The sequence below is a fragment of the Chiloscyllium punctatum genome, chromosome 13 (assembly GCF_047496795.1).
Source record: "Chiloscyllium punctatum isolate Juve2018m chromosome 13, sChiPun1.3, whole genome shotgun sequence".
NCBI classification, from domain to species: domain Eukaryota; kingdom Metazoa; phylum Chordata; class Chondrichthyes; order Orectolobiformes; family Hemiscylliidae; genus Chiloscyllium; species Chiloscyllium punctatum.
In genome coordinates, this window is record NC_092751.1 from 63,631,768 (window position 1) to 63,647,490 (window position 15,723).

A 15,723-nucleotide genomic window follows, 5' to 3' on the forward strand; every position below is an offset into this window, starting at 1 on the left:
CTCCCATGTAGTTGCAACACAGTGTAACTCACCCAATTAGCACTGAACTGCACTAATTCACCCATTACTTGATGTCCTGTTGAAAATTCTCACATTTCGATAAGCCCTTTCGAAATTTATACATTTTGTATTTTATTGCAATGATTCTCCAATTTAGTGTAGAGCTTCCAGAATTCTTAAATTTGGGCGTGGACAGGTTGGACTGAGGGATCTGTTTCCGTGCTGTACATCTCTAAGGCTGTAATTACTGCTCCGCTCCCCTGCACCAATTCTCCCATTTACCAATCTTGCACTAATTCGGGAATTTCACCAACTCACCCATTGAGGTTATCCTGCCCCAGTCCTTCCACTTAGAATTTAATGGCACCTTCATGAATTCTCCAATTATTGTTGCTCTGCATCAATTCCTTCCATTCAGTTGTTCCCTGATACACATTTCCAACGTACGGATTTCCTGCTGATTATATTTGTTCATTTAGTGATGCACTGACCTGACTCTCCAATTTACTGATACTCACAACATTTCTTTTTACTGATTCCCTGACCCCTATTCCCCAATTGAGACATGCTCTACTCCAATTTTCTCATATACAGACACTCCCACCAATTTTCCAATGTAATGACACTGTGCACCGAATCTCCCATTTATTGATTCTCACCAAATCTCGAATTGACTCATACTCCTGTACTACCTCTTCTCCTTACTGATGCCTGACCCCGATCTTACCATTTAAGGGTGCGCTACCCTAACTCTCCCATTTCCTGGTGCCATACACCCATTCTGTAATTGAGCTCCACTGTGTACCAGGTCTTCCATTCAGTATTTCCCTGCAACAATTCTCCCATTTAGTAGACCGCTGACAGAATTCTCTAATCTTGGCAATCCCTGCATCATATCTCCAAATTCCCCAAACTGCAAATATCCCCCCTTTCGTGGTGAACTGCACCAACTCCCCCATTTCATGGTTCACTGTATTGAATCTCGAACACTAACCCTTTGCAACATTTGTCCTATTTACTAATTCGCTGCCCGGTGTCTCCCATTTGCTCCAATTCTCGAAGTTATCAGCACCCTGTACCAGGTCTTTCATTTACTGATACCCCACACCAATTCTCCAATTTAGTGTTGCTTAGCACCAATTACTGTCGTCCTGAACAAGTTCTTCATTCAGTTTTGCCTTACACCAATCCCCATACTGACTGATGCTCTCTCCCAATTTAGGGGTGCGCTACTCTAAATCTCCCTGCTCCAATTCTCCCATTTAGTGCAATACAACATAACGCACCCATTTAGTGGTGAACTGCACTAATTCGCCCATTATCTGATGCCCTGTTGCAAATTCTCACATTTCAATCAGCCTTTTCCCAATTTTTCCATTCAGTAGTTTCTTGCAATGATTCTCCAATTTCGTGGAGACCTGCCAGAATTCTTAAATTTAGGCGTGGACAAGTTGGATCGAAGGGTCTGTTTCCGTGCTGTACATCTCTAAGGCTGTAATTAGTGCTCCACTTCCCTGAACCAATTCTCCCATTTACCAATCCTGCACTAATTCGGGAATTTCACCAACTCACCCATTGAGGTTATCCTGCCCCAGTCCTCACACTTAGAATTTAATGGCACCTGCATGAATTCTCCAATTATTGATGCCCTGTATCAATTCCTTCCATTTAATTGTTCCCTGAAATACATCTTCCACGTACGGATGTCCTGCTCATTTGTTTTCATTCAGTGATGCACTGAACTGAATCTCCAATTTACTGATGCTGCAACATTTCTTCTTTTTATTGATTCCCTGGCCCCTATTCCCCAATTTAGACATGCTCTGCTCCAATTTTCCAATATATTGGCACTCCCATCAATTTTCTAATGCAACGGCATTGTGCACCAATCTCCCCATTTATTGTTTCCCACCAAATCTCCCATTTATTCATATCCCTGTACCAATCCTTCCATTTACTGGTCCCCGAGCCCGATACTACCATTTAAGGGTGCGCTACTCTAATTCTCCCATTTACTTTCGCCATGCACCAATTCTCTAATTTAGCTCCACTGTGCACCAGGTCTCTCATTTACTGATGTCCCGCATCAATTCTCCAATTCTTTGTTGCCTCGCACCATTTCCCTCAATTACTGACGTCCTGAACAGGTTCTCCATTCAGTTCTGCCTTACACCAATCCTCATACTGACTGATGCTCTCGCCCAATTTAGGGGTGCCCTCCTCTCGTTCCCGCATCAAGTATTGTCATGTCCCAATTCTCCCATTTACTGCTAAACGGAAACTCTCCCATTCGGTTCTAACTGCACTAATTTGACAATATCAGATGCACCGTTCCAAATTCTCTTATTTCGATAAGCCCTTGCCCAATCCTTCCATTTAGTAGTTCCTTGGAATGATTCTCCATTTTTGTGGAGCGCTGCCAGAATTCTAAGACTGAGTCATGGACAAGTTGGACTGAAGTGTCTGTTTCCATGGTGTACATCTCTGTGACTGTACGACTGTTTATGACTTCGCTGCTCTACACCATTTCTCCCATTTACCAATCCTGCACAAATCCTGAAACTGCACCAATTCTCCCTTTGAGTATTATCCTGCCCAATATAAAGGCCGCTGCATAAATTCTCCAATTACTGTTGCCCTGCCTCAATTCCTTCCATTTAATTGTTCCCTGAATCACTTCTTCCACGTACGGGTGCCCTGCTGAATTGTTTTCATTTAGTGATGCACTGAACTGAATCTCTAATTTACCAAACCTTGCAACACTTTTTATTGATTCCCTGGCCCCGATTCCCCAATCAGGAATAGGTTCTTGTTGTACTTTTGAAACTGGTGTCATAATTTCAAACTTGTATGTTGGGGCAGTAGAATTACCCTTTAGGTAGAGAACTGGCTTGAAGGTAGAAGACAGAGGGTGGTGGGGGAGGTTTGCTTTTCAGACTGAAGGCCTGTGCCCAGCGGTGTGCCACAAGGATCGGTGCTGGGTCCACTGTTGTTTTGTCATTTATATAAATGATTTAGATGTGACCATAGGACGAATGGTCAGTAAGTTTGCAAATGACAGTAAAATTGGAAGTGTCAAGGACAGTGAAGATGGTTACCTCAGAGGACAACGGGATCTTGATCAGATGGGCCAATGGGCCGAGGAGTGGCAGATAGAGATTAATTTAGATAAATGTGAGGTGCTGCATTTTGGAAAGGCAAAAGAGAGCAGGACATTTACACTGAATGACAAGGTACTAGGGATGTTGCTAAACAAATAGACCTGGAGTGCAGCTTCATAGATCGTTGAAGGTGGACTAACATTTCGATAGATAGTGAAGAAAGCGTTTGTCATTTTTGTCTTTATTGCTCAGTTAATTGTGTAAAGGAGTTGGGAGGTCAAGTTGCAGTATTGGTTCAGCCACTTTTGGTATATAATGTGCAATTCTGGACTCCCTCCTATAAGAAGGGTGTTGTGAAACTTAAAACTTAACAGAAAACATTTACAAGGATGTTGCCAAGGTTGGAGGGTTTGTGCTGGAGGTTAAGACTATATAGGTTGGGGCTATTATCCCTGGAGCGTCAGTGGCTGAGGGGTAACCTAATAGAGGTTCACAAAATCATGAAGGACCCTCAATAGGGTAAAAAGGCAAGGTGATTTCCCTGTGGTGGGGAAGTCCAGAAGCAGATGGCATGTGTTAAAGTTGAGAGGGGAAACATAAAAGGGACCTAAGGGGAACATTTTTCACACAGAGGGCACTTTGTGCATGAGCTGCCAGAGGAAGTAATGGAGGCTGGTACAATTACAACATTTAAAAGGTATCTGGGTGGGTGTAGGAATTAATAAGGGTTCAGAGGAACATGGGCCAAATTCTGACAAATAGGATGAGATTTACATCGGATATCAGTTCGGCATGGATGTGTTGGACTGAATGATTTGTTTCTGAGCTTATACTGCTCCGAGTGGGTTCAGCTCCGGATTGTAGATTTATGAAGCAGAAAATAAAGTATGCCACAGAGTTAGATCGAGAAATCCTGCTGATTTCATCAGCTTTATCCTGTTTTCCTGATCCTCCTCCTTCAATCAATGCATTTTTCCAATCCTCATTCAGAATTCCTGGAGCTCTGTAACTGCCCTGGAACAATGTGTTGAAAGTCCTATTGCAGTCCACACGAGGTACCTTTCCCACTGCCCTGCTCCCACGGCCTGCAATGCTGCAGACTGAGCAGACAACCCGAAACACAATGATGAGCTCCGTCCGGCCCACGGCCCTCCTTCTCACTGAATGAAGACAATCACCAGAAGCAGAATCCAGCTCTTGTTTGAGCCTTGAATACCTGACTCTGTCTCACTGAGTGAAGATTGGACTCAGAAACAGAAATGAAATCAACTTCCTATCTGCATTGTGTCACTCTTTAAGATTTCTGTGTGTCTGAGTTCAGGTCATTTGATTGGAGACTGTGGATAGTGGGTCCCCAGTGAAATGGAAAGAATAGTGGAGGAGCTCACTGAGGGACATCTCTGAAAGTGAGAATCAGAAAGATGCTATTCCACATTGGAAGGGTTTAAGGGGAATAGATGGCTCACAAAATTGTTATACGGATGTTTGTAAAACTGAGGAACTCTGACTGTTTTGAGGCTGGAGTTTATTTTATCCTTGTATAGATTTGACACATTAACCCTCCCTCCCCACCACTACAGAAGCTGTTGGAACTGTTCAGTGTTTCCAGCGGCTTCTGTAATTATTTCAGGTTCCTGACGGGAGCAGTCTCTCACTTTTCGAACAGAACAAACCCATCCTTGTGCTGCACCCAATATTTCAATAAGAAATCGGAAGCAGCAGAGGGGAAAGCTTCCGAGATGCCAAGCAATGCCGCCCGGTTCCACACTGCAATTCACAGGAACCATCGCCAGGAAAAGCCAGGAGCAATCTGACAGATCCAGTTATATCCCGGTCGCTTTCCTTTAGAAATTGATTTAAAAGCCACCATATTGCGATGGCCGGGAATCGAAGCCGGGTCAACTGCTTGGAAGGCAGCTCTGCTCCCCACTATCCCACCATCATCCTGCTAGCAGCTCCCTCCCCATTCCCAAACACACTTAACAAGGCCGTGATCATCACCAACTGGATTGGGGCTGAAATCCAAACAAGAAATTGCTGGGGAATCTCAGCAGGTCTGACAGAGCCTTAGAGTGAAGGGCTGTCTCCTCATCTCAGTCCCAAATAACCTGCCCCTTACCCTGAGAGGGTGGTAATCAAACCCGAATGACCTGCGGATGCTGTAACATTAACGCTGATTTCTCTGCACAGATGCTGCCTGACCTGCTGAGCTTTTCCAGCAACTCCTGAGACTGTGTCATCATGTTTCAGATTCCCAGACTCACAGGATTAATTTCTCAATATCTCCCCACTCAGGCCTCTTCACAATCTGAGACATTCCAATGAAACCACCTTTTAATTTTCGAGAATATCGATCCAATATATTCAGAAGCTCAGCCCTGGAGCACACGGGTCCCAAATACTGAGCTTTATTTTGTGATTCATTCGTGTGTTTGGGTCATTGCCGCTGGGTCCCCACGGATTGCTCAGATATAATTGCTCTGGTGAAGGTGACGGTGAGTTATTGCCTTGAACTGCTGCCATTTATTTGGTGCAGATAAACCCACAATGATGTCAGGGAGGGAGTTCCAGGATTTCCAACCAATGGCACTTGTGGGACTGAGATGTTTTTCCAAGCCAGGGTGGGGAGTGTCTTGATGTGGAATTGTCACCTGGTGGTGTTCCCGTGTATCTGCTGTGTTCAGCATTCCACAGGATAGTGCCGTGGGTCTGGAAGCTGCTCTGGAAGGAACCTTGGGGAATTTCTACAGAGCATCTTGTCTCAGCTGAACTATCCCAGTCAGGCACATGAGCAGTAATCCTGTAATCCAGCTCTGAGAATGTAATAGCAGGTGGGACCCACCCTGTCCCCCTAATGTGGCCATGTTTGGGAAACCTCGGAGAGTCCAATCTCATTCATTCCATCTCAGCGTTTTCCCCGTTTAAGATTGCTTTCAAAGTGCAACAGTGAGATGGCAGGGGTTCGAGACCGGGTTAACTGCTGGGAAGGAGACATGTCCAACCCTTTCCCAGTAATTGGCAAGTTATTCCCAAGGCCGTGATCAGGACCAATTGGATTGGGACTGAAATACAAACAGAAACTGCTGGGGGAGCTCAGCAGGTCTGACAGCATCAGCATCAGATCCCTTCAGTTCTGAAGGACAATCCCTGGACTCTAGAGGTTCACTCGGATTTCTCCCACAAATGATACCCCTCCCACTAATTCCCGCCAGTAATTTCTGTGTTATCTGTCAGCTCTCCAGGATCTGCAGTTCCTTGTTTTAAATACAGTAGATGTTGACCAAACGAAGGCGATCTTGGGTCAGGTGACGGTCTACCTCATTCATTGGGGCAGATGTCAAGGAGCATCTTAAACCGGAGAGGGATCAGGGGGAATTGGAGCCGTTGAGAGAGAGAGTACAGAAGGTAAGACAGCTCAGCTCAAAGCACGGCGCTTAATGCTGCCCTGATTAAAATATTGAAGCTGTCAGAGGGTCAGATGAGCTGAGACAGGGTGGGAGCTGGGCGATATTGATGATGTGGAAGGACAGTGTGTGTATCTGATCACATTCTGTCAGTCTGACTAATAGCAGTCATTCCTGGCACTGGATTCACTGAGGGGTGAAGGGTCAGTGAACAGAGCGGACTGTCCCTGTTATTCTGTTCCTGACTCTCCAGCTCCCGCTCTGTTAGTGACCTCTCAGTCTCCCGGGAAATGGGCTGTTTCCCAATTGTGCCGGATTCCTGCCCTTTATCCTTGGCCGAGCTGAGAGTTGATGGTCTGAGGAATATCATTCCCAAATGACTCCTGTCCAAGATAATACCGATGAATGTGTCTGTGTATCCTCCATTAATCTGTAAACATCATTGCTCAGGGCTGGAGGGACATGGATTGATGACATTGAGGATGTTATGAACCAGACCAAACTCCTCTGCCTTAAGAAAATGGTCTAGACCCCTTTTCCTGATTTCCTGAAGGCAAGTGTAAGGCGTTACAATGTGATTGGTCAAACTGCCAGGCTTGAGGCAAAACACACTTTACTCCCCACTATCGTTGGAACACAAACATAAGGAAGAAAGGTTGGACAAACCGAACTTGATTGGAAACCTGAACTAAATGAACATTATTTAACTATAAACAGCAACTGTTCGGATATAGTAACATTCCATAAACCACACAATTCTGGTCTTTCTGCTATCGGGAGGATGGTGTGAAACTTGTAAAGATTCAGAAAAGATTTACAAGGATGTTTGCAGAGTCAGGATTTCTGATTGTTTTGAGGCTGGAGTTTATTTTATCCTTGTATAGATTTGACACATTAATCCTCCCTCCCCACCACTACAGAAACTGTTGGAACTGTTCAGTGTTTCCAGCGGCTTCTGTAATTATTTCAGGTTCCTGTCGGGAACAGTCTCTCACTTTTCGAACAAAACAAACCCATCCTTGTGCTGCACCCAATATTTCAATAAGAAATGGGAAGCAGCGGAGGGGAAAGCTTCCGAGATGCCGAGCAATGCTGCCCGGTTCCACACTGCAATTCACAGGAACCATCGCCAGGAAAAGCAAGGAACAATCTGACAGACCCATTTTTCCACAGAATGAAAGATTTATCCCAGTGCCTTACCTTAAAAAGACTGTTTACAAACCACAACACTGCGATGGTCGGGAATCAAACACGGGTCAACTCCTTGGAAGGTAGCTCTGCTCCCCACTATCCCACCATCACCCTGCTAGCATCTCCCTCCCCATTCCCAAACACACTTAACAAGGCCGTGATCATCACCAACTGGATTGGGGCTGAAATCCAAACAGACACATCCTCTGTATCTAACCCAGTGATGGAGCTATCCTGATTGAGTTTGATGTGAACAGGATGGGGGAAGTGGGAGATTTAATCAGTACCTAATGCCGAGCTCAAAATGGCCTGGGAATTTGAAATGATGCAGTGTATAGGGAGATTTACTCTGTATCTAACCCCATTCTCTACCTGCCCTTGGGATTTAAATGGAGACAGTTGAATGGGAGCTTTATTTTGTCTGGAACCCTGTGCTCCCTCTGCCCTGGGAGTGTTTGCTGGGAACACTGTCTAACCTCTGTGATATGGATCCTATGAAGATTGATGGGAGACCGTGTAAATGGAATTGCCAGGGTCCAATTCCTTCATGTGGATGAGAGAAGGTGAGAAAAAATAATACAGTGCGACTGAAGGGTCAGTAACAGAATGAATACACCATTGGCTCAGAGACAGGAGACAGGATAGAGGGTAATGAGGGTTTCAGATTGGAGGGAGCTACAGGCACATACAGGTTGGGAACTGTTTTCAGTAAAAGGCAATTGATCCCAGGTCCCTGCAGAGTGTAATAATCTGATGCCTTTCCCTCACTATCCCCCTCCAATCCCTGGTAAGATCTGCTCCCACAACATGTTCCATCCTAACTGCTGACTGTGTTAGATACATTAATACATTGGCAATGGGCAGGGGTGCTTTTAACCCTGGGATCTTGCTGTGTAACTTGCCTTCAAAATGCTCTCGCTTCCCCTTTCAACTAATCTTTTCTCTCTTTTATCCCGAGGAACTTTGGAAAGCTGCAACGTGAAGATCCAAAATGTTCGAAGCCTTGAAAGAACAACCTCCAGAGGGGGAGCACGGGCCTGAGGCCTGGTCGACAGGCTGCACCCCGTGGAGGCCCACGTGAGTTGTGTGTTTATTTACCCCAAGGTTTAATCTCCTCTGGGGTACCCTGGGTTTTACGGGCCTCTGGGTAACTGGCTCCTGTCGGATTGTGGCCCTGTCATTTTTAAAACAGATTTGAAGCCTGGGGTTAAAGTATGTCCATCCCCAGGAACTGAGAGGCAGGACTCCCCGAGGGGGGAATTAAAACCCAAATGCTGTGACCCTCTCTAAAGACTTCTCCTAAAATCAGAGTGATGTCGGTTATCGAGAGGGCAGGATGAGAAAGTTCAACAGTGAGAGGAAGAGAGTGAGAGGAATTGAATAAAATAATTGAGCGAGCAGGGGAAACAGAAGGGGGGAGAGAGGGAGAGGTATTTTAAGATTGTGAAATCGCTGTAATGTTTGATTCTGGGATGACAAGAAATAATTAAACTGAAGCAGCATCACAGAGGGGAGAAATGATCAGAGTAATTAGCTGTTTCTGCATTGGTGCATGTGGGATCTTGCTGTGCACCAGCTGCCCAATGCTGCCACTGCAGGCAATGAGTGTTTTAATCAGCTAATCCGTCATTTCAAAGTTTTTTTCCAAGGCATTGGCATGAAAACTCAGCTCATCACCCAATATGTTTGTGTTTGGATGTTGCTGAGAGATTGTGTCACTGAGAGAGGAAAGCCTGGGATCTTGCTGTGCAATCATTCTGTCATGATTTTCCTCCTTTGTCTTTCAAATAATGCTGTCTCTTTCCACCCAAGGGATCTCGCTGGCCCTTTGAAGATTCAAAGAGAGAAACTTTAGGATCAGGAGACTATTGAACAAGACACTTTCTCCAGAGGGGACACGGTCCTGAGGCCTGAGGCCTGGTCGACAGGCTTCACCCCATGGGGGCCCTCGTGAGTTGTGTGTTTATTTATCCCAAGGTTTAATCTCCTCTGGGGGACCCTGGGTTTTAAGGGCCTCTGGTTTACTGGCTCCTGTCAGATTGGAGCCCTGTTGGTTTTAAAACAGGTTTGAAGCCTGGGGTTAAAGTAACCAGGGCCTGGGATTTGACACAATCACATCAATCCCCAGTGAGTTTCTAACAGACAGCACTCCCCAAGGAGGGAATTAAAACCTTAAATGAGAAACTCCCTGCAAAGATTTGTTCAGAGTAATGTGAGATGTGTACAGGCCTGGGTGATCAAATGTGATAATTGCATAAATAAGACACAGGTTGGCCTTTTCAATTCAATTCCCTGAGTATCTGGGAGGGGATCTCTCTCTCTCTCTCTCTTTCTCTGTCCCCTCTCTCTCACATCCTCTCCAGCTTTATTTATTGATTTTTCAAACAAATACAACCGTCCCACACACAGCAATGTGATGCGTGGTTATTTGAAGTGGGGGAGATGGAAATATTTTGTAGCACAAAGTGATTGTTTCTGAGACAATGGGGTAAAAACACACAAGGTACAGACAGAGAGAGAGTGTGGGAAGGAGGGAGTGATAGAGGGATAAGATGTGTCTTTGTAGCTGTCAGCAAACAGAGCCCAGGCCCTGGAGACAGGTTTCTGTGATGTGTAAGGGGTAACTCGCAGGCTGAGAGGTGCACAGCAAGATCCCATAGGGAGCTGGGTGAGGGAACACTGAGGGATTTCCTGTACACCCTGACAGAACATTCCCACCCATTCACATCATCTCCAGAACCGTCCCCAAACACCTCCATCCCCTCACACACACACAGGCTGACATTGGAATTCTGCACAGCAGGATCCCACCAGCCCATGCTGAGGGACACTGTGAGGGTGTCTGTACCTTCACCGTCCACATTCAGAACCACCCCCCACCCTCCGGTCTGAATTTGGGAAGAGTGGCCCACTGCTACTGGAAAGGAAAAGGAAAAGGATGAAGGCTTTCCCGCACAGCAAGATCCCACAGACTGCAATGTGGAAACAGGCCTCCCTGTGAAGTTACCAACAAATGCTAACCGCTCCCATTTCAACTCCGGGGCTGGATGGAGAGACAGGGAAATTCAGCCCTCCCTCTACCCACTCCCGTCACCCTCAGCTCCTCAATAAGCTACGTTCGAGTAGCGCCTACACCTTCCATTGAACCCTCACCGCCCCATGGTCCTGTCCAAAACACAGATACAGCCATCCAATGATCACAAAGCCTCACACAGGCTCAGGACTCCTGACCTACCCATCTTCCCCACCCACCCAACACAATCCCCCAGAATGGGCTAAAGATGTAATGAAGGGACCACTGCACAGCAAGATCCCACATGGAGCCTCACTGTGTTCCAATATGAACACATCACACACACACAGTTAGAACCCAGAGGCTGCACCATCTCTGTGTGTATCTCTCTGTCTGTCTCGTTCTCTCTATCCCAGGCTGCCATCTTCACTCACGGGCTGGGAACGATTTCTCCTTCACTCTCAATGTTCAATGTGTGAACACTGGAGACCCCCCCCCACCTCCCCATCCCACTCTCTCTCTCTCTCTGTGTGAATCTTGTGTTCTTTTACCCCTTTGTGTCAAAAACAATCACCTTGTGCTGCGAAATATTTCCTTCTCCCCCACTTCAAATACCCACGAGTCACATTGCTGTGTGTGGGACAGTTTTATTTGTTTGAAAAAATCAATAAAAGAAGCTGGAGAGGGTGTGAGAGAGGGGACAGAGAGAGAGAGAGAGGGAGAGAGAGGTCCCCTCCCAGATACTCAGGGATTGGGCCAACCTGGGTCTTATTTATGTGATTATCACATTTGGTAACCCTTGCTGCAATGTAGGCCACTCTGCAGGTGGTTTGAGACACAGCAAGATCCCACAAGTAGTATTTCTCTGATATTAAAACAAGTCTTTGGATAGAGTTTCTCACAGGGCCGCAATGTGACAGCAACCAGTTACCCAGAGGCCCCTAAAACCCAGGGTCCCCCAGATGAGATTAAGCCTCTGGGTAAATAACCACACAATTCACGTGGGTCTCCATGGGGTGCAGCCTGTCGACCAGGCCTCAGGCCTCAGGCCCATGCTCCCCCCCCCGCATCAGAAGTTGATCTTTCCTGGCCTCGAACGTTTTGGATCTTCACGTTGCAGCTTTCCAAACAAAAGTTCCTCGGGATAAAAGAGAGAAAAGATTAGTTGAAAGGAGGAGCAAGAGGTTTTTCAAGACAAGTTACATAGCAAGATCCCAGGGTTAAAAGCACCCCTGCCCATTGCCAATGTATTAATGTATCTAACACAGTCAGCAGTTAGGATGGAACATGGTGTGGGAGCAGATCTTCCCAGGGATTGGAGGGGGATAGTGAGGGAAAGGCATCAGATTCTTACACTCTGCAGTGACCTGGGATCAATTGCCTTTTACTGAAAACAGTTCCCAACTTGTATGTGCCTGTAGCTCCCTCCAGTCTGAAACCCTCATTATCCTCTACCTGTCTCTGAGCCAATCGTGTATTCATTCTATCACTGACCCTTTAGTCCCAGAGGCACCAATTTTTCTCACAATTCCAATTGGAGACCTTCTCTCATCCACGTGAAGGAATTGGACCCTGACAATCCCATTTACACTGTCTCCCATCAATCTTCATAGGATCCATATCACAGAGGTTAGACAGTGTTCCCAGCAAACACTCCCAAGGCAGAGGGAGCACAGGGTTCCATACAACGTAAAGCTCCCATTAAACTGTCCCCATTTAAATCCCCAGGGCAGGTAGAGAATGGGGTTAGATACAGAGTAAAGCTTCCTTTACTGTATCCCCATCAACCTCTCCCAGGGCAGAGCCAGCACAGGGTTAGATACAGAATCAGGCTCTCTCTCTCCACACTGTCCCGATCAACCACTCCTGGGATTGTTTAATGGAGCTTTTCTCATTCCTTGTCCCCACTAACTGTGTGTGTGTGTGTGTGTGTGTGTCTTTGTGTGTGTGTGTGTGTGTGTGTGTCTGTGTGTGTGTGTGTGTCTGTGTGTCTGTGTGTATGTGCGTGTGTGTGTGTCTGTGTGTGTGTGTGTGTGTGTGAAAGAGAGAGAGACCAGGGCCCTGCATTACTGGGTCAGGTACTCCTGTACCCCAATACTTATTAAGTATTAAACATTATTTTCTGTGCAGTTGTAAACAAATCACAGAGAGCGAATGAGATGATGTCACCAGATATTCGGATGGTTTGCCAATTATTCCCAGGACATGGGACTAGGGAAGTGAGGAAGCCTTGCTGTGTCTGCAGACTCAGTCTGCAGGGGGCAGTGAGTGATCAGGAAGACAAAGGGATTGTTGTTTTCATTCGTTTATGGGATGTGAGGATCACTGGCTGGACCCAGCATTTATCCCCCATTCCCACCAGCCCTTGAGAAGGTGGGAGGGAGCTGCCTTATTGAACCGCTGCACTCCATCAAATTAATGTTTCTGGAGAAACAGAATGTAGCGGAAATTAAACTCCAGCTTTCTCTGATCCTGCTCCCAATTTAATATTCACCCGTTTAGTTTATACTGAGTTAGAGACTGGAATTACATCGATGGTCTCAGCGAGTTTATGTATTTCAGAACACAACAGGGAGTGAGTTTCAGTCTGAAATCTAACTGAGGGATTTGAGGGACTTTCCATACAGAGTAGCAGGTACCAGTGAGTCAGTTACAGATCGGGGTATAGTCAAGGAGTATGGTGCGGTTCACACATTGATTACCCGATACTGGGGAGTGAGTCTAATCCAGGAGTTTGGGATGTTTATATTCAGATCTTCCAGGGTGAGATACAGACTTGAATACAATTGAAGGATATGGAGAGGTTTACACATGGAATAACAGATACCCAGGAGTGAGTTACAGACTGGAATCTGATGGAAATGATCAGGATGGTTTATATTTAGAATAACAGATAAATAGAAGTTAGTTACAGATTGGAATTTTATCGAGGGGATTGGGGTGCTTTATATAGATATAGAATAACTGATCACCCCTCTCTCTCTCGCACAATCTCACTATTTCTCTCTCACTCTCTCTCATGTAAAAGCTCATGATTTCTCTTCCCCCCCCCATGTATAAACTCACTCTCTCATGTAGAATGTCATCTTCTGTCTCATGTGCAATCTCATTCTCTCTCTCATGCACAGTCTCACTCTCCCTCACATTCATTCTTGCCAACTCTCTCATGGACAATTTCTCTCTCTCTCTCACACACACACACACACATACAAGCACACACACATACATGCTCAGACACTCTCACATGCTCAACACTCTCTCATACACACAGGTTTTCACACACACATACTGACTCTCAATAATACAGCACACACACACACACACACTTCTGCTCTCTCACTCATTCTCACTCACTCTTCCACTCAGCAGGAGTTCAAGAGGTTTATATTTGGAATAACAGATACTCGGGAGTGAGATACAGCATGGAACCTGATCGAGGGGTTCAGGAAGGTTTATATTTGGAATAACAGATACCCAAGAGTGAGTTACCACCTTGAAACTAATCGAGGTGTTGAGTGGAATTTTTTTTATAAATAACAGATAGACAGAGATAGTTACAGACTGGAACCTCATTGTGGCTATTGGGTGGTTTACACAGAATAATGGTTACCCAGGGTGAGTTAAAGACTGGAATTGAATTGAGGGCATTAATCTCACTTATGTGCAGAGTAACAGTTACCCGGGAGTGAGTTCTAGAAACTATAGTCCCACAGCATGTCACACAACTGGTCCTTGTTGAAAAGCTTTTCTGAACTGAGCTAGCCCCCTTTCTACCTTTCCTATCCTTATAGCTGCCCTCATGTCTTTTAAATGTTGTAATTGTACTCCCCTCGATTACATCCTCTAGAAGCTCCTTCCATACACATCCCAGGCTCTGTTCAAGATTTACTCCTCAGGTCCCTTTTAAATCTTTCCCCTCTCACCTTAAATCGAAGTCCATCATGGTTTATAAATCTCGATAAGATCACCCCTCAGCCTCCAGTGCTCCAGGGGAAAGTGTCCCAGCTTCTCGTTATAACTCAGGCCTTCCAGTTGGAGGTACATCCTTATAAATCTGTTTTCCACCCTTGTCAGTTTAATAACCTCCTTCCTACAGCAGGGTGAACATGATGGTATGCAGTCCTCCAAATGTGGCCTCACCAATGTCTTGTACAGCTGTAACATGACGTCCCAACTCCTGGGCTCAGTGCTCTGCCCGATAAAGGCAAGCCTGCCAAATGCCTCCCTCACCACCCTGTGACCCTGCCTACCTGTGACCACCACTTTCAAGGAACTATGTACCGACCTCCCTTGGTCTCTCTGTTCAACAACACTCCCCAGGGCACTACCATTAACTGTGTATGACCTCCCCGAGTGTATCTTAGCAAAATGCACCAGCTCACATTTACCTGCATTAAACCCCATCTGCCATTCCTTGTCCCACTGACCCAATTGATCAGGATCGTGTTTTCCTCTCAGTACAGACTGGAATCTAATCAAGGGACTCATGTGGTATTTTGTACAGAGTTGTAGTCACCTGGTAGAGAGTTACAGACAGGAATCGAATTGAAGGGTTCGGGGTATTTTTATATAATTAACAAGTACTTGGGTATGAGTCCCAGAGTCATAGACATGTACAGCACGGAAACAGAACCTTCGGTCCAACTCATCCACGTGAACCAGATATCCTCAATTAATCTAGTCCCAATTGCCAGCATTCAGCCTCCATCCCTCTCAACCCTTCCTATTCCTATCCCCATCCAGATGCCTTTTAAATACTGCAATTAGACAATAAGACATAGGAGTGAAAGTAAGGCCATTCGGCCCATCGAGTCCACTCCGCCATTCAATCATGGCTGATGGGCATTTCAACTCCACTTACCCGCATTCTCCCTATAGCCCTTAATTTCTTGTGACATCAAGAATTTATCAATTGTATCAGCCTCCACCACTTCCTCTGGCTGCTCGTTCCATACACACAGCATGCTCTGTGTGGAAAAGTTGCCCCTGAGGTCCATTTTAAATCTTTCCCCTC